This window comes from Lolium rigidum, chromosome 7, assembly GCF_022539505.1.
Source record: "Lolium rigidum isolate FL_2022 chromosome 7, APGP_CSIRO_Lrig_0.1, whole genome shotgun sequence".
In the NCBI taxonomy this organism is placed as follows: domain Eukaryota; kingdom Viridiplantae; phylum Streptophyta; class Magnoliopsida; order Poales; family Poaceae; genus Lolium; species Lolium rigidum.
This window is the reverse complement of record NC_061514.1, coordinates 344,582,966-344,588,965: the sequence shown is the minus strand read 5'-3', so window position 1 is coordinate 344,588,965 and position 6,000 is coordinate 344,582,966.

Sequence of the window (6,000 nt, the reverse complement as noted above, 5' to 3'; positions counted from 1 at the left end):
TATCGAGCATAGTGTTGCTCGTAGGATCGAGACCCTAGGATTCGGAAAACCATAGGATAAAACTTATTTGAGTTATAATTTTGAAAATCTAAATTCTTCACTTATCTATTCATTTGATTCTATTCTAACCTTGCCTCACTTTTCGAAATATAGATGGGCACCTTCACCAAGCTCTGGGTCCCTTACCCCGAGGACGACACCCCTTTCAGTGACACGCTGTCTCGGGTGTGCAGATCTCTGAGTATACGCGCACCCATGTTCCGCGGGAGAGCCGTGATATCTGATGTACACGTCGTGGAACGCTGGGAGATCGAGACCACCATTGAGGGCCGTCTTGTTCAGCCAGTTACCGACACCGTGGTCTATCTGAAGACGTATCCAGACTGGGAAGATGGAGTAGTGATGGCAATGCAGGAGGCATTAGCGCGCATCGTCTTCAGGTACGAGAACGACATCGATGAGGATTCGGACATCCAGTACTTCGGACGTCGCAACTCCGCGGGATTTTGCTTCAGGACTAAGGGAAATCGTGAAGGCATGACATGGACGGCAATCCAGTTCGAGGACATGGAGAGGTACGCCCGGAAGATGGAGCATCACCTCGCATATGGAGATGAACAATCGTGACCCGACCAAGCAAATCCTCCAGGAGAACAATCGAAGTATTATGAGCTAAAGGAACGAGAGGGATGAACTAGATGCTTGAGGTTGTTCAACTCAAGGCGGACAATGAAAAGCTACAGGATGAGACCTTCAAACAGCGAGGCGATAATCTTGGCACTACGGGCGCAGTGCGCGCATCTAGTCAAACAGATACCGCCATCGCCACCTCATCCAGCTACTCAGGAGGCGCCGACTGTTGAGGGGAACGACTTGAAGAGGAAAGCAAGCGAGGAAGGAAGCCCACTATCTTGCTATGGAGCCGTCAAGAGGCGTTAGAAGACCCCCTTAGAATTTTAGAATTCTCATTACGCTCTTATGTATTGTCCTACTACTTGATGTAAGGCAGTACCGTATATCTTAGTCGTATTTTCAAAACTCGATAAGTTTAAGTAAAGTTTGAATTTCTTTTTTTTTCCAGTGTTTTTGTTTGGTTGTGTGCCTTTTTTGTGCATGGGTAGGAAACTTTACTTCCTAGATCTGTCTGTCTTGTTTCTTATCTATGCTAAAACTGTACCAGATGCCGCCAAGACGTGACCCAACTCAGGATGCACTGAATCAGATGATGACAGCTCAGGCACAGCTCATGCAGATGATGACCCAGTTCATCCAAACCGCCCAGAACAACAACAACAATCCACCACCACCACCTCCACCACCGCCGCCACCTCCACCACCACCACCACCCCCAGTGGATAGACTCGCCAGATTTCTGAGGCTCCGACCAGCTAAGTTCTCCAGTGCCACTGAACCTATTGTAGCTGATGACTGGCTGCGCTCTGTCAACAAGGACTTAGTCACCTGCGAGTGCACGGAGGCTGAGAAGATTAGGTTCACCGCTCACCTGCTGGAAGGACCTGCTGCGATGTGGTGGGAGACTTATCAACTTACGCATCCAATAGATGGCTTAGACTGGGAAACATTCAAGGAGGGATTTCGTACTGCCCACATCTCCTCGGGCATTATGAATCTCAAGAGAGATGAATTCCGCAGTCTGAGACAGGGAGGGAGAACCCTGAAGGAATACATGGATGACTTCTGTACCTTGGCGAGGTATGCCCCAGAGGACATTGACACTGATGCTAAGAGGAAGGAGAAGTTCCTCAATGGACTAAGGGGAGAACTGAAGATCCCATTGACTGTAGCTTACGCACCCAGTTACCAGTCCCTACTTGATCAAGCCATCGCCTTGGACAATAATATTAAGAAGGAGGAGAACCGCAAGAGGAAGTTTGGCAATAAGGGACACACTGAGCCATTCCACAAGAAGCACCATCCTTCTGAAGGCAGTGGGAGTCACAACTCACACAAGTATAATGGTCATTTCGGTAAAGGGAATGGCAACAACTACAATGGTCATGGGCACAATGAAGGATTCAAGGGAGACCATTCCAATGGAAATCAAAATGGAAACAATGGCCGTCACAATGGAGGTAACGGACACCACAATGGAAACAATGGCCAGCACCGCCACAATTCAAGGGACTTGTCCCATATCACCTGCTTCAAGTGTAACAAGACCGGACACTTTGCCAATGACTGTCCGGAGAATAAGCCTGTTGATGCCACCAAACCTAATCCCCTCCAGAAGGGACAAGCGAACCACCTGTATGTGGAGGAAGTGGTGAATGAACCTAGCACTGTGATGGGTATGTCTTCACTCAACTCGTTACAGCATTAGTTTTAATTGATAGTGGCGCATCGCATTTCATTCATATCAATGGTTCGATTTACATCCCAATTGCATATTGGTGAAATTAGGCTAAACATCTTAAGGGGGTTAGCCTAGATCAGAAACTCAGGGTAAAGGAATACTCGCGCCAATACTATATAGTTCTGTTCAGTGAAGTCACCATAGTGAGGAAGAGGCAGCTTGGGAAGATGAAGAAAATCTTCGAGAATATCACCCACACCTATTTGCTAGCCTTTTCGAAGCCCGAGGACGTGCTTCATCTTAAGGGGGTTAGTCTGTAACATCCCAGGTTTTTCAAAAATCAAAAACTTGCATGCATTCATGTTCATTTTTGCATTTGTTTGTTCACATAAAATATTAAGCACAAATATGACAAAACCACAGCTACATACCCTATTTGCAAAGGTCCTAATTATGTACCATGCTATTTTGGTCCAAAACTTTGTTCACTATTGTTTAAATCAAAGCCCTGAATTTTACAAAATTTTAGAAATTGGTTTGGGTCAATTTGGATACCTAAAACTAAAGTTATGTCAAAAACAGTAAAAAGAAAAAGGAAAAAAAAAGAAACAAAAAAAAAAAGAAGCAACGGATCGGACCGGCCGAGCTGGGCCAGCCCGATCATGTCGGCCCAAGCGGCCTGCCAAAACGGCCCGCGAGCCGAACCGCCTCTCCCCATTTTTTTTTCTGCTTCTCTCACTGACCGGTGGGACCCACCTACACGCGGGCCCCACACGTCAGCGTCGTCCCCTACCTTGGTCGTGGCCGACCCGGACTCTCCGTCCCTCCGCCGCCCTAACCCTAGCGGCCCCACCTCGGCGTCCGTGCCGTGGGGCGCACGCCCAGACCGCCTATAAAAGGCCCCGGACCCCCGCCGCCTTTTCCCCCAAACCGCACCGCCCCTAGCGCCGCCAGTCGACGGCGATTTCTCGCCGAAGTCGCCGCGCCCGCCGCCGCCTCCAGCCAAGCGCCGCAGCCGCCCTAGTCCACCGCTAGCCGCGCCGCCACCACCACTGCTCGCGCCGCGTCGCGCCGCGCCCCGTCCGCCCCTCGCCGCTGCCGTTTGCCGCAGGGAGCACCGCCGACGCCGTCCGTCTGAGCCCGCCGCCGCGCCATAGCCGGCCGCCGCCCCCAAGGTGAGCTCCACCTACCTTTTTTTGTTTTCTTTTTCTTTTAATCTGGACCGTCCAGATCGTGTAGATCTAACGGCCACGGTCCCCTCAGGGGGCGATCCGCGTGAGCCCCCGCGTGGCCAATCCGAGCGCGCCACATGGCCTGCACGGTCAGCGCCCCAGTCAGTTTTAGTCAAACTGGTTTCAAATTCGAAATTTAAATGTCAGATTACATGTACAACTTGTAAATTCAATATAAAATCAACCAATGGGCCAAATTCTACAAATTTTATAGTTTCGGAAAGCTTACAGTATGTAGTATCCGTTTATGCAATAATATGGTATATGTTCTGTGTTAGATTTCGCATCAAATTTCAATTAGAGAAATAGACCAGATTACACTATAAAAATTGTATAAAATAATCTACTGGTCCAAATTTTATGATTTTGTACTTTCTGGAATCCTCAGAACATGTACTAAAACTTGGTATAGGAGTTGTACAACTTTGATACGTGCACAAACTTTCTTTAGTAAAATTTATCCGAATCAGTATTTCGAAGATAATTCAAATTCTATAAATCGTTTTCGAATAATTCCAATTGCACTACTTTTGTATTACTGTAACCTATCCAGGGAGGTCGAACTCATATTTTTACAACACATAATACTTGCAGTAGCTATTTATTAAGATTGTATATGTTAAGTAGATACTCGGTAAATGATTTTTCTAAATCAAATTAAATGTCCAGAATATTTTATTAACATGACACATATCAGAAAGCACATGATGCAACACTTACACGCCACCTCTCTTGTGAAATTAAATTGTTGCATAGCATGCATGCATACATGTCTATGATTGTGCATATCGAATGTTTGTTTATTCTTGTTGTGCTTGTTTGAGTAGATCGTGGAGGAGGTCAAGGTGGTGCTTGTGATTGCTGTGATTGTGCGGGTTGCTTTGATCAAGGCAAGTGACACTCAAATCCTACCTATTTTATTATGCATTAGTGTTTTTTCAAAACTAGCATGCATGGTAGGATTTTGTTTTCGAAAGTTATGCTATGCTTATTAATCCCGATAGTGTGTAGCTACCCTTGAACCATTGCTAGGATTTTTAGTTTGCCTAGCAATAACAAAATGCCACTGCTGGTTTTGATTATTCTGGATTGGGAGTATTGAGAATTAAAATTAACAACCCTAATGAAACACCTGGGTGGATTGGTTGTGTGGTGGGCGGTCGCTCGGGGCTCGGATCCCGGGGATGGACCAGGTGGACGGGTGGGTGCCCGAGAGCGCGCGGTTGAATAGTGGTTGCCACCCAGGATTAAAGAGATTAATATGTCGTCCATGTTTTAGTTAGCTTCCAGTGCAGCCTTATGGTATTATGGGCTCTGCCGGGATTAAGTAAGTTGTGAGGCCAAACTTGTTGCTTGACATGATGATGTGGCTAGCTACCAAACGGGAACGGGTCTTGCTAGTTATGGTTGAAGCCTCCCTCTGAAAGATCTTGTCTCATTTCTTCTCTTGGGAAGGGTGGGTCGTAAGGTGAAAGTGCACAACCTCTCGAGAGTAAACCTAAGATCTTAGCCGTGTCCCCGGTTATGGACAATTTGAGCTTTCTAGGCAAGGAATGTACGGAAGAATCTCATCACCTTTTCTGAATGAGTTAAAATTTGAGTAGCAACTGTCGGATAGTACATGGGAGATGTAACCATGATACTGTTTATGACAACATGACAAGTTTTACAAAAGTTTTGTTTTTGAAATAAAATGTAGGATAAAATTGGCTTTGTGCAAATTTGCCTAAACTCCACTTGCCAAATATCATGTAGATAGCTATGCCCAAAACATCCACCATATAAGTGTCATTTGCCAGTACATCATTGTACTGACCTCCATTCGTGGGGCTGCATATTCAAACGTGCAGGTTCGTCTGAGGAGGAGTACTAGGTAGGATCTCGAGTCTACATTCCAACATGTCTGCACCGTGGCGCATGAAGACAATGGAGGCTCACCTGCAGTTATTTTTCCGTTGTGTTTGCTTTGAATATTTATATTTGAGCTAGTCTATTTTGGCTATGCAATTTGTAAGACTTTATTTTATCTCCTGAGGATCCGCGTTGTAATAAATTTGATACTATTGCTATGATTACTACATTTGAAATGTGTGTGCTATCAGTGATCCCGGGAATAGCACTATACACAGGTATCTTGCCTTTATTAAAAGGTGGGGTGCTACATTGTCTTAGCTAAACCAATACTTCTTATGACTTGAGATGGATATTCACTTGAGAATAATCCTGACACACTTGAGTCAATATTTCCTACCTATCTTTCCTAAGTAAAGTTAGTTAGCTAATCCAAGACATGTAGCACACTGTTGAAACCTTAAAACAATAAGTAGTAGTAGATCATAGTTGGTATACAATACATGGTAGTCCAAAGAGAGGATACAACCATAAGGAAGATATCCTATTGGAAGATGTATACCAAGACAAGTAATGGGTAAGTAAAGCTTATCCAAACTTGTG